Consider the following 16,132-nt stretch of genomic DNA (forward strand, 5'->3'; position numbering starts at 1 on the left):
ATTTCACCTTTTGGAGAATACATCTCTTCATCTATAAAATGGAACAGATAACTCTTGAGCCACCTACCTCCCAGGGTGGCTTTGATGATGATACCGGAGGCACAAGAGCTCATTGTCATCCCCCTATCTCCATCCATCCCTGTAGATTTGTTGTTTCCAAACCAGAGTGTGGAGGGGACCTAGATAGAGGCACATCCATCTCAACAATGCATCATCAGTCCTGAACACATTGTGTTAAGTGCCAAACTCTCCCTCCTCCTGCTGGTGAGCCTTTCAGCAAAGACAGGAGACCCCGGGACAGGAAGGGCTTGGCTACAGCTTCACAGCCCAAATATTCTTTATAAAATGATTTTGATTTTTGATTTCTTTGGATTTTGTTTTAACTGACACTTTGTTGATTTGCCACCTTCACTTGAAATGAGATGATAAGTAAAATGATTGGTAAAACTTTAAGTGCTCTACAAATGTGGGCTACTTTATCCCCCAGTGTATTCCTCTGCACTTCCTGAGCCACTGAACTATCCTTTGTAAGGAAGACTTGGAGGAGGAGAAGGAGGAGGGAGAGGTTAAGAGGGAAAGGCAGACAGAAGGAGAGGGGGAGGGAGAGGGAAAAGCAGGAAGGAGGGAGGGAGGGGAAGGAGAGGGGGAAAGGGGTGGAGGGAGAGAAGAGGAGGAGGAAGAAGGGAGAGAAGACAGGGGGAGTAGGAAGGGAGAGTTGGAGAAAGAGGAGAAGGAATAAAGGAGGGGGGAGAGGGGGTGTGAAAGGAGAAGGGAAGGTGAAAAGGAAGGGGAGGAGGGAAAGGAGCAGAGGAAGGAGGAGGGGGAGGGGAGGAGGAGGAGGAAGGGGAAGAGGAGGGGGAGGGGGAGAGAAAAGAAGTGTAGCAAAACCAACCAGCACTTCAACTGGCTGACAGCATACACACACACACACACACACACACACACACACACACACACACACACACACACACACACACTGCACACCTTTATAAAGAAAGGTAGCTTTTCAGAAATTGATATAGTTCTTTATTAATGGAAATGAAATTAAAAGAAGTGTATTACCATCTGTTTTGAAGTGGCACCCTAGGGACAAGGGGGGCTTTCCTTCTACCCTGAAGCTTAACCATCATCCATGTGTTGTCTTTCCCTATTAGAATGAGGGACTGTCTTCTCTATTTATATAGCCAGTGCTTAGCGTAGTATTTGGCACATGGTAACTGCTTTAAAAGTTTGTTTGCTTAATTGTTTCATTAATAGTATTGTTGATTGACAGGAGGAAGTGACCTAATGAAGAAACTGAGGCTCATAAGAGGTAAATGACTTGCCCAAGGTTATACAGCTAGTAAATGCCTGAGACATGATTTGAGTCCTAGTATCCAAATCCAGTGCTCTACTCACTACTCCATCTTGCCTCATTCATTCACTCATTCATACTTCATAGTCAAGCATTATCCCTGTAAGTACATTGCATTAGATTTAATAAAACAATTTTTCAAAGTTTGGTGCATCCACAGCCTGCCATCAAGCCCCACTACCCCCTCCCAAGCTTGGCACCTCTATGCCCCTCCAGCTCAATCCCATTTTATTTCCCTTCACAAACTCTATGTTCCACCTCCTCCACCTGGTGTCATTCCACAGACAGGACAGTAAAGAAGCAGTACGGTGAAACCAAGAAAACGTTGCTTTGGAGAGCCAGGTGGACATTCATGTGATCGCCATTTCTAACACTTAATAAGACTGAACCTAGACAAGCCACTTAACATCTATGAGCTTCAGTTTCCCCATTTTGTAAAATGCAGATAAGACCAGTCACAGGGTCCACTTCATAGAGTTGCTATGAAGCTCAGATTGATGTCTATTCTACTGAGTAAGCTAAGTGGTACAGTGAGTAAGAGCACTGGTCCTGGAGTCAGGAAGACCTGAATTCAAATTGGACCGCAGATACCTAGTAGCCATGTGATCCTGGGCAAGTCATTTCACTTTGGCATGCCTCAGTTTCCTCATCTGTAAAATGAGGATAAGTACCTCACCTCACAGGACTGTTGTGGGGATCGAATGAAGTAGCACAGGTACTGTGTTGTTCAAACCTTAAAATGCTAGATAAATACTAGCTACTATTTATTTATTAGGTATAATTTATGAGGTTTATTTATTAGGTGCCTACTAAGACAATGAGATAGTTCTTGTCCTCGAGGAGATTAGATTTTACTGATAAATTTCTCAGAGGAGTTAGCTGTGTGGCAAAGGGATATGCTGAAATGCCCAGCCTCACATACCTTCGAGCTGCTTAAAACTCAGCAAGTCCCTCACGCTTGATAGCCTCAGTTTCCTCATGTGTAAACGAGGGTGATAACAACACCTTACTCACAAGATTGCTGTGGGTAGTAAAAGAGACAATATGTGTTTTTTAAAAAACTTTTCTAGGGGCAGCTAGGTGGCGCAGTGGATAGAGCACAGGCCGTGGAGTCAGGAGTACCTGAGTTCAAATCCGGCCTCAGACACTTAACACTTTACTAGCTGTGTGACCCTGGGCAAGTCACTTAACCCCAAATGCCTCACTAAAAAACAAACAAACTTTTCTAGTCTTTGAGTGCTCCAAAACTGTAGTGATGATGATGGTGGTGGTGGTGATGGTGATGATGAATGTGATAAATGTTGGGTACATTGTGAAGGAAAGAATGTATGGGACTGTAGAATCAGAAAATATGGCTTTGAATCCTGGCTTTCTTACTTTTTTCCCTGGGTGACCTTAGGTAAGTCCCCTGAACTCATAGGGTTGCAGTTTCCTCATCTGAAAAATGAGGGAATTAAATTTGATGACTTCAAGGACCTTTTCAGCTCTAACACAGACTATGGAAAGTGGAAAGACCATTGGCCTGAGAGTCAGAGGTCCTCTGATTGGATTCTAGTTTTGCTTATCTCCACATGTGTGATGTTGGGCTAGTTAGACAAGCTCTTTGGGACTTGGCTCCTCTTCTGTAAAATGAAGGGACTGGAAACAGTGGCCTCTGAGGTTCATTGCAGCTCATGATCTAGGATCGTAGCAATCAAAGTCACCCATAAGTGAAGGGTATTCCTTTTTCATACCCAATATCAAGCACAGGGCCTGGCACAAAGTCAGTGCTTTGAGAGAGGTAGTAAGGCAGAGTGGATAGGGCATAGCAATTGAAGCTGGGAAGACCCGACTTCAAATCTCATCTTAGACATTAACTGAGTCTGCAAACATGGACTCATCACTTAACTTTTGTGGGGTCTGTTTTCCTCATCCATAAACTGAAACACTTGGGCTCAGTGGCCTCTAAGGTCACTTCTGGCTCTCAATCTATGTCCCCATTATGCTCTAATCAGTGAGCCTGTGGTTGCTCCCTCCAGATTTCTGGAAAGACTTTTCAATTTTTCTCTTCTGGCCTTCTCTATTTCTCCCACTTTATACCAGACACTGCTGTAAATTCATTTCTCTTTCTAACACCCTCCAACAGATCCATCGCCATGGGGGAAACCTACACAGGACAAGAAATAAAGTGGGAAAAACAGGAATGGACTGATTCTGCATATGGCTGTTGGTTCGGTTTTCTATCTAAATATAGCAAGCCTTTGTTTGCAAAGGGTCCTCCCAAGAGCCCCAAGATAAAGACAGCACAGACCCCAGGAGGCCAAAATCTAAGGACATACTTTGACAGTTTTCCATATGGAAGAGCCTAATCTTCCAGATGCTTTTCTGTGTAATTTGTTTTCCAAATTATCATTACAACCAACTCCCCTTTCTCCTTTGTCATGGGCAGAAAGAGATCCAAGCATGAACACATGCGCACGCGTGCGTGTGCACACACACACACACACATATACTCGTGCACATGCAAGCAAACACACTCCAACACTAGCAAGCCTGGTTCCATATCAGAGCTTCTTGTATTAAGTTTCACAGTTCAAGTTGCCTCTCACTCTTGTAATGAACAATCAATGTACATGTAAATATGTGTGTAGGCACACACACATATGTATATACATGATAAACAGGAAGATGAATGGAGGGAGGGAGGGAGGGAAGGAAGGAAGGAAGGAAGAAAAGAGAGAGGGGGGATTAAAGTAGGCATCTGTGTGGGAAGCCCAGTTTCCTTTCTAACCAACTTGAGAGGGTCGAGAATTTTTTATATTAATCACTTACCAGACAGTATATACTTCACTGACCCCAAGAAGCTCTACCATGTCAAAGAAGTGAGTTGTCATAAGTCCCAATGATTTCTGTGTTACAGAGAAGGGAAGAATAATGCCCAATGGTCCCAATGTTTATACCTATGTACTCAGGCATGTTTATAGAGGGTGGTGGTAGTTCCTCCTGAATTACAATTGTGCTTCTGAAAAAACAAACACTTGAGTTTGAAATAGAACATCTGGCTTGCAGACAAAGGATCTTGGCTGAGGTCTAAGCTCCTAAACAAGGGAGGTTGTGTGGTGCAGTGTTACAAGAAAGGAAGAATTCTGTCCCTTACAGCTTGTGTAACTTCTCTGGGCCTCGGTTTCTTCATCTGTAAAATTAGAGGGTTGAACTCATTAGTGTCTGAGGTTCTTTCTATCAGGAGCTTCATGATCATGGGACACTAGATAGGGCTTCCCAGGACATCTAGTCCTGCTCAGTAATTGTGAAGGCCTTTAGGTATGTCCCTTCCTTACACTGAACCTTGACTTCATCATCTGTAAATAAAAACATTGGGCTAGACGTACTCTTAGCTCTTGATCCTATTCTTAACTAGTAACATCATGAAGAATTCCAGCAGTGGGGAATTCACTAGGTCCCAATACAGACAGGTCTGTTTTTCAGGTGGCTCTAATAAGTCCTTCCATATTTCGAGCCAAAATCTTAAGTCATGTAACCCACCCATTGGTCTTATTCCGTACTTCATAAATACAGAGAACAAAACCAAGCCCTCTTCCCAGTGATGGTCCTGGAGATGTATGAAGGCACCAATCCTGTGGCTCCCCAGTGTCATCCCCTCTCCCAAACATCTCTTCTCCACGCTAAACAGCCCCAGGACACAGGTTTTAAGAGCTCAGTGGGATCTGGAACCAACTGCCTCATTTTAAAGATGAAAAAGATGAGCTGAGATGCTCAGGCCTCATCTTCTCCAAGGTAATTAATACTCATGGGAGGGGACTATGAGAGCCACAAAGGCAGCAATCAAGTCTTAGGCAGCTAATTCACATATCTCAATGCCAATCAAACATTCATTAAGCACTTGCCACATATCCCACTTTGTTCTAGGTGTTAGAATTGCAAAGATAGGTGTCTCCACCTTGAAAGATCTAGCATTCTATAGCAATAACCACAATGCTCTGCAAAGATGTCCAAGGTATGATCCCTGCCTTGGTAGAACTCTTAATCACATCAAAGGAGATATTTAGTAAATGGTTGTTTAGGCTTGACCCCCAGAGAAGATATATGGGAAGATATCTCCTCCCAATTTTTTGCAGAGCTAGGTAACTATATGGCCAGGGGACATTGAATCAGGCCTTCCTGATACAATGATTGGTTTTATGATCAAGGAAAGAGCTTAGACATCATCTTCCAAGATATTCTCAGGGAAAATTTCCCTGAAATTCTAGAAGAAGAAGAAGCTAAAATAGAAATTGAAAGAATTCACCAATCACCTCCAGACAGAGATACCAAAAGGAAAACTCCTAGAAATATTATAGCCAAATTCCAGAGCTCTCGGGTCAAGGAGAAAATATTGCAAGCTGCCAAAAAGAAAGAATTCAAGTACTGTGGAGCCCCAGTCAGGATAGCATAAGATGTAGCAGCTTCTACATTAAAGGACCAGAGGGCACAGAATATGATATTACAGAGGGCAAAGGAATTGGGATTACAACCAAGATTATGATCATTCAGAGGAAAAAATGGGACTTTAATGAAAAAGAGAACTTTCAGGTATTCGTGATGAAAAGACCTGAACTGAATGGTAAATTTGACTTTCAAATACAAGACCCTAAAGAACTACAAAAAATTGGAGTTGGGGGACATACCTGGGGTCATACAGTGGGTGACTGTCTTGTGTCTGAGGCCAGGTTTTAGCTGGGATCCCCCTGGGTCTAGGGGTGATGCTTTGTCCACTGCATCACCTAGCTGCCCCATGATGATATCCTTAGGGTTAAATTGAGGGGTGAGGGGAATGCACTGGTGGAGGGGGAAAGGCAGAGGTGAAATCCTACCTGAAAGAAACAGGAAAAGGCTTATGGAGTGGGGGGAGAGATGGAAGAGGAGCTGGGCAGTAAATGAATTTTACACTTATCAGAAAAAGCTCAAAGACCTAACCTCATCAGAGTTGGCTCAAGGAGGGACTAACATACTCACTGAACTGGGTGGAGTAATCTATTTAATCTGGGTAGTAAATGAGCCTAACACTCATTAGAATTGGCTCAAAGACGTTGATTTCATTAGAATTGGCTCAAGGAGGGAATAATGTACACACTCAATTGGGTGGAGTAATCTCTCTAACTCTGCAGGAAAATAGGAGGGGAAGGGGATAAAGAGAGAAGGGTAGGGGGCAGCTAGGTGGCACAGTGGATAAAGCACCTGCCCTGGATTCAGGAGGACCTGAGTTCAAATCCGGACTCAGACACTTAACATTTATTAGCTGTGTGACCCTGGGCAAGTCACTTAACCCCCATTGCCTCTCAAAAAAAAAATCAAAACAAAAAAAAAGAGAGAGAGAGAAGGGCAAAAGAAGGAAGGGCAGAGTGGGGGAGGGGACAGACAGAACCAAATCCCTTTTGAAGAGTGATAGGATGAAAGAAGATGGATAATAGAATAAATATCATGGGGAAGGGAATAGGATGGAAGGGAAACAGTTAACAATAGTAATCATGAAAAAGGGAAAAAGGGGGAAATTGTTCAAAAAATATTTATAGCAACTCTTGGTGGAGGCTAAGAATCGAGAATCAAGGGAATGTCCATCAACTGAGGAATGACGGCAGAAGCTGTGCTATATGATTGTGGTAGAATGGTCTTGTGCTATAGGAAATGACAAACAGGATGATCCCCCCAAAACCTGGAAAGACTAATGAACATCAATGTACAGTGAAGTGAGCAGAGCTGGGAGAACATTGTGCATAGCGACAGCAGTATTGTTCAATGAGCAATTATGAAGGACTTACCTACTCTCAACAATGCTATGATCCAAGACAATCCCAAGGAAATAATAAGGAAGCTTACTATGCACCCCCATAGAAAGAACTGATAAAAAAGAACACTTGTGGATTGTACATACATAACCTGGTTGTGATCTTGTGGAGGGAGGAGGAAAGGGAGGGAGGGAGGGAGAAAAATTTGGAACTCTAAATCTTGTGAAAATGAATGTTGAAAACTACCTTTACATGTAACTGGAAAAAATAAAATAAATGTTTGTTGCTAAAAATAAATAAATAAATACAATGATTGGTTTTGCTGAGTTTTTCACTCTCTTTTTTATTCTTTATGATTATTTCATCATAAAGGGAGACTTTCTAGGAAGGGGGAAGGATAATTTTGGAAATGTATTTCACTTTAAAACAAACTATATTGGTAAATAGATTTCTTTAAAAATTAACTATGAGTATATACATATATTGTATATTTGTGTGTACGTTTATATTGTATATATATACACACAAATATATTTAAATCAAATAAACTTATAATTTTGTAAATATTCTAATTTATAAATTAGCCTCCATAATGACAACATATATATTTGTTGTAATTTTCAGATGGATTACCATCCTGTCCCACTGCCTCAGTTATGTTCCAGTTTGCCCTGCCCTTAAAAAAATAGGATGATCCTGAAAAGGTAGCATGACAAGAGGAAGACAGAGGGACTATCCCCTCTATGCTCCTGGATGCTGTGCTTCTATTAATTTAGGCTAAGATCAAATTAACTTTGGAAGGAGACACAGTGAGTCACATCATTGACTCACACTGAGCTTGTGGTCTAATAAAATCCGTAAGCCTTTTCCCCCATGAATTACTGTTAACTCATGCATTCCTCATCCTATACTTGTACAGCTATTCCCACCTACCCACCCAAAGGTCTTTGTTTCCATATTACATTTCATTCTATTAGACTTGTTCCCTCATTCCATCCTGTCAAAGATCTCTTTGGCTTCCATCTCTGTTGTCTGACACATTAACCATTTGCTCCCTCGTACCCTGAGTTTTCTGTCATCTGCAAATCTGAAAAGCTAGCCATCCATCTTCATCTAAGTTACTGACAAAAACCGTTACAGAACAGAGCCCTGAAGCACACTACCAGACACCTCCTGTTAGGGGGGCTAGTCATTTGTTAATCCCCCCTATTTGGAGCACAGTGCTTCTAACAGCTAGGAAGCAATGTCTCCTATTTTCCAGCCACCTTTTTCCATTCAGCTCCTCAAAATGTCACAAAAAAAGCTTTTCCTGAGTGATTGGCCCAGATATACTAGAGGTACAGCACCTTCTTGACCTGTTGGTCAAGTTACCTTCTCCAAAATTAAAAAGGGATTATCTTAGCATAACCTGCTCTTATTTAGCATGACTCACCTACTGATCACATTCTCTCTGTCTGCTTCTGAGTATTGCTGGAAAACGATCCATTTAGTGATGCGCTGTGAAAATTTGGTAGCAATCGACATGGAGTCTGTAGTTTGCAGAATTTACTTTCATCTTCTGTTTAGAAAATTGGGATCATTTGACTCTCTCTAGAGTCTTTTAACACTTCTCCAATTCTCAGTGATTGCTCAGAGACTATGCCACTTTAGTTGTCCCATCTGCAAACCTTAGGGTATAATTCATCTGGGCTGGGAAACTTCAGCCCACTGAAGGCAACGAGATGTTCTCTTATTCTCTCCTCCCCTCTATGGATCTTCATCTCCCCTCAGTGATACATCTTCAACCTTATCCTCTCCCTTCCCCCAATCTGAAGATCATAGGGTGATAAATCTAGAGCTGGAAGGGACCTCATAGGTCCAACCACCCTCATTTAACAAATGAGGAAATCGAGGCTCAGAGAACTTAAGCGATTTGCCCAAGATCACGTAGCTAGTAAGTATCAGTGGTGAGATTTGAACCCGGATCCTCCAAATTCAATTCTAACACTCTTTTCCCTGTACCAAGCTGCATCTCCTTTAGTCAAAAATGGTGGAAGTAAATGGTTTTAAAAGTTCTCCTATATATACTTGCCAAGTGGACATCATCTGGATAGTACTCTGTGTATGAATACATTATATGAAATCAGTACATGCAATGTCAAGGAAAAATGGAAATAAAATACAAATGGAGAATTTTACAATCTTTCTGTCATCTGTTAATATACACTCACAATCAGTGGATCTGCCCCGTCCTTGTAATCCTTTTTCAGAACACAGCTTGAAGAGTCTCTTTTGCTCTTTCTTAGTCTCATAAGTCTCCATCCATCTAAGAGCAGGAGGGGAAACAAGAAGGATAAGAAAGGAATTTTCTATCAGATTTGGGACTCATACATCTGCCTCTACTGTCAAGTTCTGCATTATCTCACCAAAGGATACTTTTGTATAAAACTGATAAATATTCCAAGAATATGTCATTCAACTCTCAATCTATGATATCTCAAGATTGGACCTGCTAAACATACAAAGATCCATAGATGAATATTGTTAATTATATGTATATGTATACACACATAAGTGTAAACATGACATGGACACATAAGTGTGTTTATAAATGAGTGTATTTATGTTTGTATATACAGACACATATAACACATGCATTTCTATATATACAAACATACATATATATGTATCTGTGTGTATAATTTAACTTGCAAATTGTATATATGTATCTGCACATATGTGCATGTAAATGTTTCTGAACTATTAAAAATTCCATACTCAAATACTCAAATGAGGGGGAACTAATTAATGAATCTCTGTCAGCCTAAAGGGAGTTTCTACTGGGATGCCACAAGACTGCCATATTAAACCTTTATTTTTGGTCAATGTAGAAGACGACAGATGGTACCCATATCCAATTTACAAATGATACAAAGCTGGAAGGGGCAACCAATAATGTTAGACAACCTATTTTGTCTCATTGTTTCCAGGCCATTCATCTTATTTCATCCAGTCATCCACCAGGATACCAAGGCACACCCAGAACAGGTACATTTCCTTCTGCCCTGCTGCCAACTCTCTCCAACCCCCTCCCGACTCTAAATCAAACCAATACTACCATTACTACTGAAAATTATTGCTCTATGGCTTCATGCTAGGCCAGAATTCCCTTCTTTGATCATCAGGAAGGTGGCCCCTATTGAAATATAATCTTCCTGAGGACAGGAACAGTCTCATTTCATTATTTGTATCCCCATCTCTTAATAGTTTCTGCCCCAGAGTAGATATTTAAGGAATATGTGCTGACAGATTAATAAATAGCAGAACTGCTGCTTATTTTATCAGTAAAGGGAATTCTGTAACTCAAGAAAATCATAGGTCTACATCTCTATCTACAAAATTTATGTGACTCCACCGCAAAATTTTTGTGTATATGTAAGTTTAGATCTTATAAAACATTTCATATATATTGAGTCTCACAAAGATTCTGTGAGCTGGTAGGAAGAAAGCAGCTGTTTCCCTTATTTTATAGATGAGATGCCTGAGAATCAGAGCCCTGCAGCCCATTAATAATAATGATGATGATAACAGAGTTTATATAGTGCTTCAAGATTTGCAAAGCTCTTTACATAAGTTATCTCTTTTGATGATTTAATCCTCACAACAACCCTGGGAGGTAGATGCTGCTGTTATCCCTTTTCACAGGTGATGAAAATGAAGCTGAAAAATACTTGCCTGGAATCACATGGTTAATTAGGTATCTGAGGTAGGAATCTAAGCCAAATCTTCCTGATTCCATGTCTAGCACTTTATTGACTGTGCCACATAGCGGTCTCATAAATAGTAGAATCCATCTGAAAGTTGGTTTACTGAATCCAAGTGCTCCTCCTCCTTTAATACATTATCAGTAACCATATGCACCAGTTCAGGGACACAAAGAAATATCATCACCTATTAGAGTCAGGAGAACCAGTGTTCAAATTCTAACCGTGATACATACTAGCTGTATGACAGCAAAGTAACATGACCTCTTAAGGTGACTAGGCAACTTTCTAAAAATATAGCTTGCGGAGCACATACAGATTTGACTGGGGAGAAGGGAGTTCCTCATCTGAGAGTACCTATAGCATCAGCCTCCATTCCATTCAATAGACCCCTGGGGACCAGGTGCTAGAGAAGTATCCCAGAAGAATCCCCTATATGCTGCACCTGTGTTCTCTCCCAATCAATCACTCACTCAGCATTCCTATGTATTTATGTGCCAGGGACAGTGCTGAGAACCAGAAATACCAAAAAAAAAAAAAAAGAGTAAAAAATATTCCTTGCCCTCAAGGAGCTTAAATTCTATGTGGGGAAATGACAAATATATAAGAAGCTGGGAGAAACTAGGAAAAGCTTCCTAAGGTGGGGCAGCTAGGTGGCACAGTGGATAGAGGACCAGCCCTGGATTCAGGAGAACCTGAGTTCAAATCCGACCTCAGACACTTAACACTTACTAGCTGTGTGACCCTGGGCAAGTCACTTAACCCCAAGTGCCTTACCGGAGGGGGGAAAAAAAAGAAAAGAAAAAAGAAAAAGAAAAGCTTCCTAAGGAAAGTGTAACTTGAGCAGAGTCTTGGAGGTAGTCAGGGATTTGGGGAGGAAAAGGAAAGGAAGTCAAGGATTCTAAGAGGAAGAAGGAGGGAAGTAGAGTATTCCAGGTGAGCAGAACAGTTAGTGAAAAGACACAGAGATGGAAATGGAGGAGTCCTAAGTGAGGAACAAGTTGACAGGTAGGACTAGATCATAAAGTACATAAAGAATACTAATGAGGAAGGAGACTGGAAAGGCAGGATGGTGTCATGTCACAAAGAGCTTTAAATACCAAATAGAGAGGTTTATACTTGATCCTGGGGGGAATAGGGAGTCACTGAAGCTTATTCCCAGCATGGTCCGACCTGAGCTTATGTAAAATAATTTTGGCAGGTTGGAATGGAGGAGGGATTGGAGAGGGAAGAGACTTGGACTGAGACAAGCCAGAAAACTTTTTCAACAGTCTGAGAGGTGATGCGGGCCTAGCCTAGGTCAACTGATGTGAGTGAGAAGAAGATGGAATTGAGAGATATTGAGGAGCTAGAAACAATAAGATGGGGTAATTGGTTGGTGATGTGGGGTGAGTGAGAGTGAGGAATTGAGAATGTGGAACTGAATAATTGAGGATGTAAAGCTCTTAACAGTGGCAGGGAGGTTTGGAAAAGGAAAGGGTTTGGTGGCAGAAAAAACAATTCCCTGTGGACCTCTATTCTCCCTAACAAATTGCTAACTGATGCCATACTCAAATCCAAGTTGGTGGAAACTGCCAAAATTTGTCTTCCACCAATACCACAGCCCTCAAGAACCAAGGTGCACTTGGGCAGTGGAGAGGGATTGGACTGGAATGCAACCGTTCTTATTGCCATTTTACAAAGAGAGAATATGAGACTTGAGAGGACAAGAGCCCCACTTCACACAGGTAATAACAGAACTTGGACTTCACCACCCTTCTCCAAACTTGTAATGACAGCCTATATGTTTACAGTCATTTGTTAATAGTGATAATGATGATAATGGGCATGTATGTGGTACTTTAAAGACTGAAAAGTACTTTATATAATTTCATTTAATCCTTACAAGGAATTATTATTATTATTATTATTATTATTATTATCATTACCATCATTTTGCAAATGATGAAGCTCATACAGAGAAGATAAGTAACTTCCTCAGGGTCACACAGATGTTAAGTGACCATCTATGACAGGATTTGAATGTAGGTCTTTTCTATTCCACACTCTGTCTCCCCTATTTATTAATTAGTGGAGCTCAAGGTAGGTAAATTATTATCTCCATTTTACATATTAAGAAACTGAGTTTCAGAGAGAGGCTGCAACTTCCTTTTATCAGATACAATCCTGAATTTTTCTGACTTCAAGTCCAGTGCTCTTAGAATTGCCTACTTTACCTACATGTGCAGTAGGTGCACTGTGTCTAATTTTGCTGAAAGTAATCTCAGCATCACTAGCTTGTTTGCTTCTGGGTCTCATAAAAGTAGAGTCCAAGACGTTAACAAAATTCAATTACATGAATTTCCCATAAATGGAAGTTTACGGTAATACCATAATGCCAGTAATAGAGTACTCTGTTTCTGAGGTTTGTCAATTACACAAAAAAGACAGGGTGGATGAGTTGCCCAACTGGTATCAAAAACCTATTATTTTTTGTGCCCTCTTCCCCTGTAAATTATAGACCTAATAGAACCTCACACATCATATTTCTAGAAATACACACTAAAAAGACATATAATAACAAAATGCATATGGCTAAAATCGGGACTTCTGGACAGGCTTCTGTCTGCTCTCTTGGTGCTACTTCCCACTCACAAATAGGAATTACCCATAAACCAAAGCTCAGAGCAATAAACACTTAAGAGATCAGGGCTATTTGAAGGAAAACTTAATCTATGGTGCATTATTTAAGAAAGCACCACCCTCACCTGTACATCTTTATCAACAAATCAATCAGAAAGCATTTTGTTAAATATCTACAATGTGCCAGGCACTGGGATATCCAAGGGAAATGAAGACTAAAGTTAAAAAAAAAAAAAAAAGAAAGAAAGAAAATACCCATTTCCCTCCAGGCGGGTTACATTTTAATGGATACTTTAGGGGGCAGCTAGGTGGTGCAGTGGATAAAGCACCGGCCCTGGATTCAGGAGTACCTGAATTCAAATCCGGCCTCAGACACTTGACACTTACTAGCTGTGTGACCCTAGGCAAGTCACTTAACCCCCATTGCCCCCGCAAAATAAATAAATAAAATATTAGTGGGTACTATATGAACCTATGGATGCATTCCCCTTATTGCCGGCTATCATGCATCATACTTATCATCAATGAAATGTTTCCCTCCCCACTTTATCTAGCTGCCTCAGACATTACCAAGTACTCTGGCTTTAAGTCTGTGTTAAGATTAAAATGAAGCCTAGGACCTGTAAATTCTTCCCTTGGTATGCTGCTCTCATGCACCCATCCCAGAGATTACTTTACTCATGCTCCCTAGGACACAGGGTCCTGATGGTATATGTCAGAATTCCTTGGGGAACACTAGTGTCTAAACCACCATGTTGGTAAGTCTCCCTGCTAAGGCATAGCTCAAAGACTTTGAGTCAGTGTCATCTGAGATGACTCTTTTACTTATGAATAGGTAAGAATAAAACAGTGGATCGCAACAAAGCCATCCATCAGCAAATTCAGAGGCAAGTCTGCGGAGCTGTGGGAGCAAGAAGGCAGCAACTGCCTCTAGTAATCGATGGGTCCCTGCCCTCTGCCTCCTCTCCCACTCTTAGGCTGCCAGTGGGCAATACAAGAAAAACGGGGAGAGACCAGTAACATGCTCTGACTATAGCTTTAGGCTTGCTTGGTCCAACCCCACATCCCTCCTTTCACAGATGACGAAAACTGAGAGCCAGAGAAATAAAGCAACTAGAAACCCAGAGCTCCTTCCACTGCACTAACCAACGTTATTAAAATGCCACTTACACAGCAGATCTAGAAGTCTGTGGATCAACAAGAAGGAATCACTAGAGAAGATGGTGAGGATTCATTTGGACAGAGACAGAGTTGGGGAAACCAATAATAATTAGGTGGCTTTCCTTGTGTGACTATTTTTGTATTTCCCTATAGTATGTTTGTATCTCTGAGAAAGGCTTCTTCATCAGACTATGTAGGAAGCTGCCCCAAAGAGTACTGAATGCAAAGCGAACTCTAACGTGCTAAGAGATGATGAGTCACTATCACAAGGCCCAAGGAAGAAACATATTCTGCATTCTTCCTTATTCACTTGAACAGGCCTAGGTGAGAAGATATGGGACCCTTGCAGCCTTAGAGTATAATGATGACATATAATAAAGACCCACTCTAAAATGCCTATAGTGGGTAATTTCTGCTCCACTGTAATCAATTCTTTTTTTTCCTCAAGAAATATTTCAGTTTCCTAGGTGCTTAAAATCAACTAGCATGTTCATAGGTTCCAGGGAAGCTAGTATCCTTCTCCCATTAGCTACTGTGTTGCAGGCAGGGGGTGGGGGAGAAGCAAGAAGTGATAGAACATGGTGCACTCAGTGTTTCTATCACAGGAAGCTCCTATTTATTAAAGGTTAGAGGAAGAAAAAAAGTAAGAAAAATCAAAATCAGCAAGGAAAAAACTACTTTCTTGTCAGGAGAATGCGAATGATAGTGTTGGCCTTTGTAACAAGAAATAACTAACAACTGTAAATAGCACACATTCTACAAATGCTAAACAATCATGAAATGCACTTAATTATATTACTTCAGCCTTTCATGTAAAACTTATTAAAATTAAACATATTACAACAGGTGCAATTCTTCTCCCCACCACCACTGCTTTCCCCATCACCTCCCCCCAACAGCAGAACTGAGCAGGAATTTTCATTTTCATTAAACTCTGTTCTACCTTCATTTCCTGTGATTAGCCTGAACTTTGAGAGCACCAAACAAGGAGAATTTCAATAAAACAAGTTGGCACTGTTTAATCGACCATTCCAACAATCTGGCAGCATTGTAGCACAAGGGAAAGAAAGAATGTTGGATCTGGAGTCAAGAAGACTAACATTCCAATCCTAGCTCTTATTCAGACTATAATCTGTGACCTCAAGCACTTCATTCTTTTTAGGTCTCAGTTTCTTTAACTGTGAAATCAAAGCTGGTCTAGATAATTTCTAAGGTTTACATTAGGTGATGGTAGTATTTTGCTATTATATCAACTTGACAAATATTTATTAAGCTTTTACTATTTTCCAGGAATAGCCTACGCACTGTCGATATTAAACAAAATGGTGACCCTTACTTCAAGGCAGGGACTTATATGCTATGAATAAGGAAAAAACCAACAACTTCTAAATGGAGAATTAAATTCAAAGTGATACACAGTGGGGGCAGCTAGGTGGCGCAGTAGATAAAGCACTGGCCCTGGAGTCAAGAGTAGCTGAGTTCAAATCTGA

General features: G+C 40.9%; 1 protein-coding gene across 2 annotated transcripts in view; it reads right to left on the reverse strand.

Annotated features, from left to right (window-relative positions):
- LARGE1 (LARGE xylosyl- and glucuronyltransferase 1) overlaps window positions 1-16,132 on the reverse strand; it is a 578,937-nt gene that overhangs the window by 516,985 nt on the left and 45,820 nt on the right. The window contains exon 1 of one of the 2 annotated variants that reach the window (XM_043967032.1): window positions 9,327-9,419. The exons of the other annotated variant lie outside the window; for it this stretch is intronic. The gene's annotated coding sequence lies outside the window, so the exon portion shown is untranslated. Of the gene's footprint in view, window positions 1-9,326; window positions 9,420-16,132 lie in introns of those variants that run through there. 2 annotated transcript variants of the gene reach the window in all.

This window comes from Dromiciops gliroides, chromosome 5 (assembly GCF_019393635.1).
Source record: "Dromiciops gliroides isolate mDroGli1 chromosome 5, mDroGli1.pri, whole genome shotgun sequence".
NCBI lineage: Eukaryota > Metazoa > Chordata > Mammalia > Microbiotheria > Microbiotheriidae > Dromiciops > Dromiciops gliroides.